At 42.9% G+C, this 14,818-nt stretch overlaps 1 pseudogene across 1 annotated transcript in view; it reads left to right on the top strand.

Moving 5' to 3' along the window:
• Nucleotides 1-14,818, top strand: part of LOC308104924 (cytochrome c oxidase assembly protein COX11, mitochondrial-like) — a 302,546-nt pseudogene that overhangs the window by 246,031 nt on the left and 41,697 nt on the right. The gene's annotated exons all lie outside the window — the stretch shown is intronic.

The raw sequence follows: 14,818 nt of genomic DNA, 5'->3' as shown, positions 1-14,818 counted from the left end.
TCTGCATGCTAGCCATGTCTTTGCGTAGCCTGGTAAACCCTCCGATGCGATGTTGAAAGCTTATGGAGAAAAATGGCCACCAATCGGATTCAAATGCTTTTTTATTGAACAATACGGAATATACGGGTACTTTTGAGGAAACGTACATAATTGCAACATCCATGGCCTTGGTGAGCACTTTATATTTGAAATCTGAACGGGTAAAAAAAAAAAATGGAGAAAGTGCAAACACCAGGTTGAAGTAAATCCATGACGGTCACCCACTGACTCACTGTTGAGGTTTAATAGGGATAAATATTTTATTAATGCAACATCTATTTTGTTTAAGACTTACAGTAGGCTGCCTTGCCCCACTGGAATACAGTGACTGATATGAATTAATATACTGGACCATACATAAAATGAAGAATACCTTGTGATGTCAGTGTAGCATGGCGGTATAAATTAAGGTAGCCAACTACGCCACCTAGGGGATTGCGCCCTAGGAAATAGTTTTGGTAATCTAATAAACTAAAGTACACCACCTGAACAATGATAACTCCCTACGAGGTTCGTTGTACTGTAAGAATTGGAGGCAGAGGCGTGGCATAAAGTACAAACAGTAATCAAATTTATTCATACAATAATTAATAAGGGGCAGCATTTAACAAATGATGCATCGGGTTAAAATACTATAACAGTGGTTCAACAATAAAATTCATTGGCCCTCTAGGGATCGGCACTGAGGCGCACCAAGGGAAACGGGGAACCAGCTAGCCAGCCCAGGGCAGTGGCACCCCTAACCACAGCACACAAAATGACAACAAGCTAAAAACACACAAAATGGAGGGGATACCACCACCACTGAAGCGGGCGTCGCCTGGTCCCGACCTGGGGCCTCAGCACCAGAACTAAAATAGAGGGAAACAATACATTAATGAGGACCATGGCAGTTACAATACATCATTAATATACATTTTTATATCAGGTTGGGGGTAGACAATGTCTGTAAGCGACCGGGGGTGTCACGCAACATAATTTGGTAACCAGCTTGATGAGCTCAACACCAGGGCTGTTGGTCAATGATAGGGATCCAGGCAAAGGCAAAACAGCAGCGCAGTATTCCTCCTCACCAAGCCCTGGAGATGCAAGCGGCAGTATTAGCCTACTGTTAAATACTTGCTTCAACTCATGGCACCATGAAACATACAGACGCAACCTACCACTCAGTCAAGGGCAGAGTGCACAGTGTCACAATGCCTGCGGACACTAGCTCTTGGCTCTTGTGTATGGTGAAGTTACACCCACAGCATGGAGTAGACCACCCGAGGGGGACGTGCTCTCCGTGGAGAGACGGACATTTTCAAACGGGACTAAAACGACATAAAACAACCGGTCAAGTTCATGACCATAAATTATATGCACTACAACAAAACAAATTGTGAGACATACCTCCGATGATGATAACAAGACATCAAAGCTGAAGCCCAACAGGCCAGCTTTGATTTGAGGACATAATTGTCAGAGGACCCGCACACGCCGTGGACAAGCGTGGCTTGCTGAAGCCCAACAGGCCAGCTTGAGGAAACCCACACCCATGAGAGGAGACACCTTGTGCAAACAGAGAGTGTGCTGCTTAAATACTGGTAGCCTACCAATCAGCCCCCTGATGAGTGGGCGGGGGATGGGCAAAGTGGGAGACAACGCCCATCCTGCTACATCAGTGACATTTTATTACAAATGAAAATAAAAATAAGAAACAGTGCAGTAACAATACGTTTTCGTATAGCAGCAATTTTGCATGTACAAAATATATTGTCTGTCGGGTGGAAACCTCATTATGTCCAAAACTGTTACTTTTAAGGATAACAATTCTAAAGTAGCAAAAGTAGCAGAGCTACAAGTTTTTGTGTAACACTGTAGTATGATCAAGTAGGGTGTTAATTTAGATGAGATTTCTGCCTGACAGCAACAATATAACATAAAATACAACTCTACATTTTGAGGTAGTTTTACTTATAATACTCTTCTTTTAAATTTTAGCATGTGCTTTTTAGCTTGTACACATATTGTGCTTTTTAGCTTGTAAATAGTAAAAGTACAAATTATATACTGTACACCTTCCGATGTCAGTGACATTATTAAAAATAAAAATAAACAGTAACAATAAGTTTTCGTATAGCAGCAATTTAGCATGTATACAAAATATTATCTCTTGTCTAAATTCTAAAATAGCAAAAGTAGCAGATCTACAAGCTTTAGAGCTTTTGGATCTTGCTTTTGTGTAACACTGTAGTATGATCAAGTAGGGCGTTAATTTAGATATTGTTGTCTGCCTGACAACAATATAACTGTAACTGCCAGAGTAATCATTTTATTTCTTATTTTTGTTCTTATTTAATATAATTATTTATGCCCATTATCCATGCCCATTTTGTTGAGTCGCTTTATTTTGAAGTATTTCGTACCGAAACTGTAAGTTAAATGCCTGGAACTCCTTATAAGGGAGGCTGGGACACAGACACGTTAGTGGTTGCACTTCCTCCCTTGAGGTGAGACAGGGACAGGGAGAGTGTGAGACAGGTATGTTTGTGTTCTGGATCTTTAATGCCTAAAGAATCGCATATTGAACATTATATGGGTTTGAACGTTTGGTTAATGAAGTGATTTGTATTGCAGTTGTGTTGCTGTTGTGAGTCTGTCGTGGGCACAAGGACTCATTCCCTTCTTACAAGTCTATATGCAGCCAGCAAGGTGTGTTTGTTTGTATTTGCTTTAGTTTGTTATGTGTTTGTTTATTTGTACAATGTTTACGTCATGTTTCTGTTAACGCAAGTGTTTGTTTGTTTATGCTTTATTTATGTAGTTCGACGTTGGTGATATTTGAGCCGTAAGAGTGCTGAAATAAACTATCAGTATGCAGAACCACTGCATTTCATGTTTTGACCCCTGACCTTGAGTGGAGAGCAGTGTTGCATCTCTGGAGGTCTGAATTCTCTGGCTCGGAGCGGAGGGTTGCTGCAGAATCAGGCGGGCATCAGGTTCTGTAACAGTCAAGCTGGCGGTGTCTTGCTGGGGAGCTAAGAACAAATTAGAGGGGGGGGGGGTAATATAGATTATTTATGTTTTAATCAAAATACAACTCTCAATTACTGGCACTTTTAACAATGAAATATAAACATACCACTCTGCAGAGTGGCAACAGTAGTAGCTTCCTCAGGCAGTGCTGTGACTGTAGGTGGGGTGATGCTGCTGCTAGCAGCTGATGGAGTGGACTGTGGAGTGTATATTGTGTCCAGGGAGGCAACATCATCCATGTCCAATGACCCGGGATCACCCCAGGCAACTGTAAGGCTCTCTGAAACGTCCTGTGTCTCAAGCGTTGTGAGGAACAACTTGTAGTCCTCCATCACGTCACCAGTTTGGTCAAACAGATATTCAATCCCTATAAGCTCTCCTGAAATGACCAAAAAAGCATGTCACTGACAGGAATAATTATGTACCTGCCTAAAAACATATCAAAATCATTATTAACTACATTGCATACCGGTGTAAATCCGTGGGGCTGTGTACTCCACCAGTTTTTTTCCTAGCACCTCCACTGATAGCTGGTTGGCAGCATACCGAAGGAGGCCACTATAGGAGTGTGGCCCTTCCATCCTCTCTGCAGCCATGGACCGGTCCTCATTCCACCGGGCGAGACCATCAAGCAGATAGGCCTGGAAAAAGGTGTCTCTTGCCAGGGTTCCTGAAAAATAGTATTTGCAATGTGATTCCTTGCTGGTAATTATCTTAATATAGCAAGTATTACAATTATGTTATAAAATTACAGTGTGAACACATTTACTTATATTTAAAATATTTTTTTAATTAATTCATTAATGTATTTTTGTTGTCTTCACTGTTGTGTGAAGTGTGAACGAGAACTGTTAATGTGTGCCTCTTTCACCTGGGATGAATCGGTTCATGTGCAGATGAAAACTCCAGGGAAGTTGAGCCTCTGGCACACCGGTATTTGGGAAGAACATGCCCACCTTTCTTCAGTGTTCCAGTCTGTGTGTACAGTTGGAAATCTAATGGGTCCTGTAGGCAGGGGAGGTGCTTGCGCTGGGTCTCAAAGGCAAGCTTCATCCTCTGGGTGTTGATGAGAGGTTGACCGAGGGTGTTGTGACCCCTCTCTCCATCATATGCATCGATGCACTGCTTCAGCATGGTCTCCATCTCCGTGGGTTTCCGGACAGCCCTTCTGCAGTGAAGTTGCATCTCTGATCTGGTGATGTGGCGTGTCACGTCAGCTTCTGTGGGACGCTGGTGGGCTGCTTCAAGCTCTGCACATTTGGCTTTCTTGAGTCGGTCCAAGTCAGTCGCATCCCACTCAAAGATGCAGTGGCTGAGCCGGGCCATGAAGCTCCTGTAGAGAGGATGGGACTCTGTGAAGCATGCAGTGGCAATCCTCCTCATGAAGTGCCATACATCCAACCGGATCTTCATGCCTGGCTAGTTCCTAAAGAGCTTGAGGAGGTGAGAGTTGCCACAGCAGTCACGGTCCACATATAGGATCTCTGGGGGTGGCATCCCAGCATCCGTATACCGCCCCACAAGACCCTCTGCCATCTTCATCAGACCCCAGCCCTCTTTTGATGTGAGCACAGACATAATGACCTGCCCATGCTCATTGCCGACGTTAGTGGCCCAAGAAGCTGTACCTGCAGCCTGGCCTGCCAGCTTTTTGACAATCTTCTTCGTGGAGTCCATTTTGAGGACCCGGCCGAAGAGTGAGGTGATGGAGGCCTTCACTTCATCCAGCCTGCCGAGGACATCCTGTGCATAGACCTGCATCAGCCAGCGATGTTTTGGCACTACAGGCATAGCTGGCAACTCTGGACATGGGACCTGAATGAGCTGTTGGCTAACTGCACGGCTAACTCCTTTGTAGTCCGTGAGGAATTGAATCTGTTTGCCAAGCCAGGACTCAGCATGCTGCTCCTCCAACTGCCTCTGAAGCTGGCTGCTGCTGTTTCCCAGGCCTCGCTGACGCATCATGCGCACAACCTGGATGTCGCACCCCAGAATGTATGTCAGGAGGCATGGGAACAGGACTCTGTGGCCAATGTCGAGCTGGGAGACTACTGTGTGGCTCCAGGCGATGACCTTTCTATTGCAGGCCCTACAGATCAGATATTCAGATCCCATGTAGAAGCATTCACTCACACCTACCACCTGCCTGATCCTCTGATGCATGCCAGCACCTTGAAGCTCTGACCCACAGCCTGAATGTGGACAGAGCAGCGTCACTCCCCACAGCTTCTTGGGCATCCAGAGCAACAGGCGGTGTCCAAAGTACCCCTCTAATACAGGGATCGTACTGGATTTTCTGCCCTGAGCCAGAGGTGGGAAATAGCACAGCCTGTCCAACTTGTCATCGTCGATAGTTGCTTGTTTTTTTTTGGACCAACGGAACAGGGCCTTGGAGATCCAATGCTGGTCACACTCAGGCAGGGCGGGTTTCCAACCAGCATAAAGGCAAATTCTGCTCTCTACGAAACAGATAAGAGGAATAGAGAATGACGGAATGAATGAAGACATGATTCATTCATGATTATGAGGATATATGTAGCTTTAATAAAATCATAAGAAATAACGTAACATAAATGAGAGTCTGCGAGAGAAAGAGAGAGGGGGATAGATGGGTATTTATATAAATACATACTTGCTGTGATTGACCCCGTCTGCTGAGGGGCTGGAACACTGGTTGAGGATGCAGCAGGAACAGCTGAAGAATAATATCAAAATAAAATACATTAACAATATGAAAACATCTACAACTCTGTAAAAGAGTTCATTCTGATGAGGGCTAGGTGGACAGAATGGACAAACCAAATGTTTCAATTATCCAGATTTATTTTCAATAAATGCTTCCCAAAATAATGTTCAAAATTTGTTTTAAAAAAAATGTAATTCACAAAATACTAAACAATAAACGTACATGCTTTCTAGCAAGCTAACAGTATAGTCTAAACAGACTAACTGTGTGTGTGTGTGTGTGTGTGTGTGTGTGTGTGTGTGTGTGTGTGTGTGTGTGTGTGTGTGTGTGTGTGTGTGTGTGTGTCAGTCATACTTGCTGAGTTTGACCCCGTCTGCTGAGGGGCTGGAACAGTGGTTGAGGATGTAGCAGGAACAGCTGAAAAAGAATATCAAAATACATTAACAATATGAAAACATCTACAACTCCTCCATAGAGAGACAGAAAGAGTGTGTGAGTGATTTCATAAAAAACATACGTGCTATCATGCCTGCCTCATCGACCGATAGCATCTCGCTGTCAGAAATGTCATCCCCTAGGACTGTGGCGGATCTTACAGTGGACTTGGTAGGAACAGCTTAAAAAGGATGACAAAATGGTATATAATTCACTAGCAAGGACTACACAGGATACACATGGAATGAGTGTGGGGAGACCATGAGAAAAAGTACTCAATGTTAAATAAAAGCAATGTTTAGTTGTGAACTTACAAGGCTTAAACTTTGGCTGCGAACACAGCTTCTTGACAGACTTGTCAATGCTTTGAATTGATCTGCTCCCTGTCAGCAATAAACGCAGTGAAGCTGCGGGCACTGAGGCTTGTCGTGAGGATGAGGAGATGGCCGCTTGAGTTGCCGCTTGTGAGGAGCTTGAGAGTTGTGAGGAGGCTGTGTGAGGTTGTGTGGAAGTGAAGACATCGCCAGTGGTAGATTGGGAGGAGGTCTTATTTTTCTTCAATTCAATTTCTTTCCTCTTCTACTCAATGGCCCAACGGCCCTCAGCATAAGCGTTGATGTACTTGAAGAGTGCACGTTGGTTGGACTGCTTATTAGGGTTGTTTTCTGTTATTTTCTTTTTTTGGCCTGACTCCTCCAGTCGTACATCATTGGCTATGAACGCAGCATAGGCCAGCGCGTTCTCAGCCAACCACTTAAAAGTTTCGCCAACATAGCATCCAAATGTCAGCACGTTTTGCCCCAGGACATCATTTTCGCTATTGGTGTCCCCACCAAGGTGCACAACAGCATCCTGCGCAGCCTGCCTCACTCGTTTCGGTGACATACATTTGACCCATGGCCTTTTCTCTCTTTTGACATTTATGGCTCTCCACGAGTCTGAGAGACACGGAGTGCCATCCGGCTCCTTCCTGAATTTAGGATCCATCCTGCGAAACCATCAAAAACAAACAAACCAACAGTTAGAATATGCTTGGTATTAACTCTTTACTGCACTTTAACATAATTCTCCCTTCTTACATTCTACCTCAGTATGCTGCATTGATGGAGCCTGTGTAAAAGGCAATAATCTCTGCCAGTGCATTGAAAGGTGATCAGATCTGGCTATCAAACTAAGAATTGCATTGCATTTAACTTAACTGTTAAGCCTTTGTCTTCTGCTATACTGGACTACAAAAATAAAATAAACTGAAATCTGTGTCTTGTTGCTCCCCATGCAAATTCAGTCATGATACAGTAGGGGAGGGGGGGGGGGGGGGGGGGGGGGGGGCGGTTGACAGATTACCCTTTATGGAAACAGGATAGGTGGGCACTAGGGACATCTGGGCACCTTGATGTAAAATGGGCTATTTTGTCCAAAATGTTAAAAACATATATATATTTGGAAAATGTTTTTAAGTAAAGTAAAATATACATGATTAGAACATGCTTAAGCATTCGGCAAAGGTCTAAATGTCTAATATTTCTACAATTGCTACAAAACCTGTTTATCCATTCATTTTGGGACATAAACAATTTGTTTTGAACATTTTGGACAAAATAGACAATTTTACTAGCCTGGCTCCACCCCCTGAATCCTTTGCCTAGCATTCAGGGTCTGGTGACGCTTTCGAAGGCGGGTGTTGCTCGGTTGAAAATCTGACCGGCGAATCGGGATCGGGACAATCCAGTATGAACCAATCGCGTTGGTTCATAGTGGAGTCCCACTTTGGCCACGCCCCCATATCAGAACTCCGCTGCGTTGAGAGGGCTTTCAGACTGAATAATGGAGTGAAACGAAATGAAGATTCAGGCTGAGTGTCAGGCTACAATTTTACATCAAGGTGCCCAGATGTCCTAGTGCTCACCTATCCTGTATCCAGTTGTATTACATGGCTGTAATTAGGGCTGTAGTCGAGACCACCTAAAGCGAGTCCAAGTCAGTACCAAGTCCGAGGGGGGGCGAGTCCGAGTCAAGACCGAGTCCGGGAGGCCAGGGAGGGGGTCGAGTCCGAGTCAAGACCGAGACCGACTGGGGGCGAGACCAAGTCAAGACCGAGACCGACGGGGGGCGAGACCGAGTCAAGACCGAGACCAGATTTTTTTTTTTTTTTTTTATAGGTACAGAAAACAATCTTGATCTGAAACACTGCAATTATATGTTTCTGACTTTGGAAAAGCTCAAAATTAGGTATGCCTGGCATAGTGTTCTTGTTCTTCAACAAAAATATTTCTTCTGGGGGTCCCTGGCACAAAACATTTTCAGATGAGGGGGGTCCGCAGCCAAATATCATTTTGGGGGTCCTTGACTCCTTGGCACAAAAAAGTTTGATAACTACTGATTTTGGAAGGCATTTGTAGGGCCTCAGGTCTTAAACGGTTAACACGACTGCCTGACTGGAATGTGTAGCCATAAAATTAAATCAAAGTGTGGTTGCATTTCAAAAACACAAGAGAATGCAGCATGGTGTGACCTAAACTAGCACGATGGGGTCTCATAATAAGTCCTCCTGCACTAAAAATCCTCTCCACCGGTGCTGAGGAGGCAGGGACTGACAGAACCTTCATCGCTAAAATGCCAAGTTGTGGGAATCTGTCTTGGTTTTCAACCCAGAAGACAAGTGCATCAGCATCATTGTTCTCAATTGCATCAAAGTACTTGGTGACTTGTGATGCAATACTTGCATCCTGGGTTGTTGAGCTACGTTTCTTGTGCGCTTTGTAGCGGGACAGGAGACGAGGACATTTCGCTGCTGGTGGTGAGTCACCGTCCACTTCCTCAGCAGTATAATAATAAAGTAATTAAGTACATTTACTCAAGTACTGTACAACTTAAGTACAATGTTGAGGTATTTTTTTTTACTACTGGATTATTTCCAATTTTCAATACTTTTACTTCTACTCATATCAGAGGCAAATATTGTACTTTTACTCGACTACAATTATTTGAAAACGTAGTTTGCAGCAGATATAAATTATTACATAATAAAAATATATTAACCACTTTAGCCATATTTTATACCATAGAGTAGACTATTTGAAAATAGCAGATCTACAAGCTCACAATTGTGAGCTTGTAGATCGGCTATTTTCAAATATTTTAGTACTTTCACTTTTGGTACTTTAAGTATATTTTGAAGCCAATACTTTTACTCAAGTAACAGTTTGAACACAGCTCAATTACTTTTACAGAGTATTTGCCTCATGCATACAGGTTGATGCTTTTATATTCATGGTGAAAATGTTTCTGGATGTAGGCCTACTTATTGTTTTATTGTATGAAATAAATAATAGGATTGATAGAATTATAGAAATAGAATTGATCTTAATATGAAAAGCAGAAAGAGGTCAGTCTCCCTGTGCGCAATTACGCACAATGTGGTACAACTTACAAGAGAATAGATAATTTAAGTGATTTGTACATTACATGTAGGTATATCTCCAGACAAGCCGACGACAGCATCGGTCAGGATCTAATGTTAATTAATGTTTTTAGTTTTGCTGCTTGGACTGATATATTTACTGCAGTGAGTGACACAGTATAATGTGCGCAAGGAAACCTTACTGAAAGCAGTCTCTATTCATCTTTAGATGATTAGAGACTGATGATTAAAACAACCACAGGCTACACAGTGAACACACAATAAATAAATAAACACCTGTTCGTGGATATAATTTTAAAAGAATATAAACTAGAGGGACAGGACTGCTGGTGTTCTGCTGCTGCTGCGCTGTCAACTGCTGCAAGATGATGTGCTCCAAGAAAGCTGTCCATAAGCGCCAGACAGCTCTCTTATAATGTTAATGTGAATGGGCTCCTCATAATATGGGTATAATAAAATTATTTCATTGCATTGTAGTGACTTGGTCTTGGACTCGAGTGGACTCGGTGGGGGTAGAGTCCCGAGTCCCTTAGTCCGAGTCCGAGTCAAGACCGAGTCAAATTATGGGCGAGACCGAGTCAAGACCGAGTCAAACTATGGGTGAGACCGAGACAAGACCGAGTAAATCAAAAAGCGGTCTCGAGACCGGTCTCGAGTACTACAGCCCTAGCTGTAATACTAATAAATAATTACTAATAATGATGTACAACATTACGTTATAAAAGATCAGCGGAGATCAATTAACGTGGGCTTCATATATTTATTAACACACAGGACTCCTGGTAGAACAAAGCTTAAACAGTCACGATATCATACAACGTTAGTTTTATGTTAATGGTTATCGTGGCCATTAAACTTTATGATATACCTACAACACAGTGAATTCATGTAGGCAACGACATGGTCCTCATAGCGTTCTCCTTAACGCTATGCGACTTTTCGGGCATTGACCACATACCGACGGTAGCGCAGCCTCTCCACTTTAGTAAAAAATAAAGAATACACTTTCGCTATACTCACCAAAACAAATACGGGTTTAAGATGTGGAAAGCCTACTTTCCTTGGTGGGAACACTCGGACCCCCCCACCTCATGTCTAAAATAAACTTTTTGTCCAGAAAAGAAAATATGTAACCGGAAGGAAAATCTGGTCAATAGAAAAGTTCCATTAATCATATCTGTAGGGGGCGCAGTGGAGTAATTAAAACATTTTTTTCCTTCCGGTGAAATATTTTCTTTCCTGGCTAAAAAGTGTATTTTAGACGTGAGGTGGGGGCTCCGAGTGTTCCCACTAAGGAAAGTAGGATTTTAACAAATTAAACCCATCTTTGTTTTGGTGAATAGTGAAAGAGTATTCTTTATTTTTACTACAGACGAGAGGCTGCACAGCCGGCGCAAATGTGGGTGTGCAGGCAACATATCGAAAGTAACATAGCGTAAGGAGAACTCCTTCTAAAGCATTGATTGATTGATTGATGTAGTTTATTTAGAAAGACATGAGAATAGTACGTGACAGTACATAACAGTACATGGAAGTACAAATTCACAATACAAGGTCTACTAAACTGGAAACTCTCATTAAGCACTAAGCTTGTTTAAGATGAGAACCCCATGCACACAAATCATGATGGATGTCATATAAGAGGCAGACAGATATACACACTACTATACAGAATGTCATACAAACAGTTTTCAGGTTACTGGTATGACGAGAGAAAAAATATATATATATATACAAAAGAGGAAAATGAAAGGAGGGGGGGGGGGTAGGGGGGGGTAGGTTAAGACTTAGACAGGGGCCATTTTCGAATTGCAGCCTCCTGAAGGTGTATCTTTAGGGCAGTTTTGAAAGTGAGTAGGGTTTTACACTCCTTTACTCCTTTTGGTAGGGCATTCCACATTTTTGATGAATAGTATGAGAACGAGTTCATACCCTTAGTTGAGCCAAATCTGGGTTGAACATGATTTGTGGAGCTGCCTCTGGTGTATGATCATGGACTGCATTAACATTTTGGAAGTATTTTGACAAATACAGGGGGATCCCAATGTTGTGGTGTATCTTGAAGACCAGGCCCATAGCAAGTTGCTGTACTCTGTCCTCAACCCTAAGCCATCCAATCCTAGCAAAATGAGCAGGGGTTAGATGGGTTCTGTGATTGAGGCCAAGAAGTAGCCTTACAAGTTTGTTTTGGGATGTTTGGAGCCTTGTTTTTAAGGCCTTGGAGGTGTTGTGATACCATGAAGTGCATGCATAATCATAATCAAAAATCAAGCACATTGGAGAAGTAAATTCAAAACATAATACAACAGATCTATGAATCAATTGAGTACAGAGGCCCCCAATGGAAACAAGCCATTGCTTTCTTGAGTTTTAAATCCTCTTAGCTGACCTTGTATTGAAATGTACTTTCATGTGCTTTTTTCTGCAAACTTCTAATAAAGTGCTAATCAATCAATCAACAATAAGAATATAGATTCCACTCACGATCTTCTGGCTTGATGAAGGAAATACGTTGATGAAAAAAAGATCTTGCCGAGTTGCTGTTATGGGGGGGAGGTGATGTGGCTGTACAGTAGGCCTAGACTGATATATTATTACTCTATGGAGTACACTCAGGTATTGGGGGATGGGCTCTGTTGTTGTTTACTCTATCAGCAGCGTGGTTTCTCTTGGGACACGGATTGGCTGTCTGTGGATTCGGGGAGGCACTGTAGCCTACCACAAACAGCAGATCGGTCATGGATGAACTTCAACCTGGTGTTTGCACTTTCTCCCTTTTTGCTCCATACATCTATATACACGTTCAGATTTCAAAAATAAAGTGCTTAGCTCATGGCCACACATGTTACAATTATGTACGGGCCCTCAATAAGTACCCTTATTTTCCGTATTATTCAATAAAAAGCCACCGATCGGATTAAAATATCCGATCGGTGGCCATTTTCTCATAGAGTTATAATGTACCAGAGTGCAATACACCTCCCAGCCGATAGGGTCACGTAGTTGAAAGCCTATGAAGAAAATAAGGGGAAAATGGCCACCAATCGGATTAAAATGCTTTTTATTTAACAATTCAGAATATTCGGGTACTTCTGAGGAAACGTACATAATTGTAAAATCCGTAGCCATGGGGAAAGCACTTTATATTTGGAATATGAACGTTCATGTAGATGTACGGACCAAAAAGGGAGAAAGTTTAAATACCAAGTTGAGCTCATCCATGACGGTCGGTCACGATATGACAGTCATGTTTCAGGGCTATAAACTCATACATGATCGGTTTTGCTGTTCTCAAATACATTACCCACAATAAATAAAATACTGGAGCACAGCCTGGCAGGGCCGGAGTGGGACTCCAAAACTGACCGGGAATTATACGCCCAGTCTGTGGCCGCGCGCGAAGCGCACGGGCACGAAAAACCGGCGCGCGCGCGCAAAGCTAGCGCGGCGAAAATTTGTGGGGGCCTTTGGAAGGCTTTGGGGGGCCTTTACAGTTAAGTTACAGTAATTTCACTTGAAAAATGTACCATCTGTGACAGACACTGCTGCAGCAACACTGACTGAATTGAATTGAAATTGACTGTGGCTGGCCTGGCCTGAGTTTAGGAGTTTTTTTTTTTTTTGCTGCAGCACTTAAGCGCTGCGCTGGCTGTGGCTGGCTGGCCTGACCTGATGCAAAAAAAAAAAAAAAGGCAGTAAGCTAATCAAAATAGAAAAGATTGTAACTTCCTCTTGCAATGAACTGCCAACTAATTTCCAAATGGACTGCAGGTTATGTAAAAAAAACGAATACAATTACTAGATCATGATGTACCATGGAATGACAAAAGAACAAGCTGACAAAGTGTAAAAATCAATCAAATCAATCTTTATTTTTATTTAATCCTTTCTGTGCTGTTTCACCATGCTCCTCCTTCTTCCTCAACTAGGAGGAATGGAGTCTGGGAGTTGGGGGAAAGATTTAACTGGTCAGTGAAACAATAAATCCAGGACCGAGATTTGCCTCTGCTGACGGGGGCGGGTCCGGGAGTTGGGGGAAAGAATTAACTGGTCAGTGAAACAGTAAATCCAGCAGGGAGTTAAGGACCACAAGCAGTGACTGCAGGACCGTGATTGGCTGCCCAGAAGAGAAAAAGAAGTTACTGCTGGCGCCACCGTGCCCCTTTTTTTCTTCTTTTTTTTTTCAGTTTTTGAGAGAGAAGAGAGAGGGGGGAAGAGGGAGAGATAGAACACAGAGAGGGGGGGGGCAGACAGGTAACTTTAGTTGTCAGTGCTTTTACTGTCTTTGCATCATTAGCTGTGCATTATTGTTTACAGTCAGTGCATTTAATTGCTGTTATCTACATGTCTGTCATGTATGTGACGTGTGTGGATCTATGGGAAGAGGAATGACGTTTCTTTTTAATCAGAAGATACAAGTCATTTCAAGAGTGTGTGTGTGTGTGTGTGTGTGTGTGTGTGTGTGTGTGTGTGTGTGTGTGTGTGTGTGTGTGTGTGTGTGTGTGTGTGTGTGTGTGTGTGTGTGTGTGTGTGTGTGCGTGCGCGTGTGTGTGTGTGTGTGTGTGTGTGTGTGTGTGTGTGTTGCCCATTGTCAGCCATCAAATTGGTGCCTGACCAATCATGAGTTTGCTAAACATTAGCTGTAAAAAAAGTACACACATTTTGTAGCACATGATATTGAATTTACCTGCTTAGAATGTTGACCCATATGTATATGTGTACCCATAAAGGTATACAGAGTTTGTTGTCCTCACCAAATGTGCCATGGTAAAGATACTAATCTTTATTATTTATGTATTATTGTCTCCGCCAGGCCGAAAGGCATAGTGAAAGAGTATGTTTTGCACCCTGTCCGTCCATCCTTCCGTGTGTGTGTGTGTGTGTGTGTGTGTGTGTGTGTGTGTGTGTGTGTGTGTGTGTGTGTGTGTGTGTGTGTGTGTGTGTGTGTGTGTGTGTGTGTGTGTGTGTGTGTGTGTGTCATTCTGTCTGAGTACAGCTAATCTCCAGCACTGTTGGCTTGATCACAGCAAAACTGTGCACACACTCTCCCTGGATGCCAATTCAGAACCTCTGCCCCACATCTTTCACATGGGCCTGTTATAGCGCCACCAGGAGGCCGCTTTTTGCAAAACACATTTTTTGACTACTCCTACAGATTTTGTCCAAACATCAAGCACATCGGTACACAATATCTCTATAGTTATTAAACCAAACGGGTC

This window comes from Gymnoscopelus braueri (assembly GCF_963280865.1).
Source record: "Gymnoscopelus braueri genome assembly, chromosome: 17".
Lineage (NCBI taxonomy): Eukaryota > Metazoa > Chordata > Actinopteri > Myctophiformes > Myctophidae > Gymnoscopelus > Gymnoscopelus braueri.
Note: the sequence above shows the minus strand (reverse complement) of the source record. Positions and strands in the feature narration are given on the sequence as shown.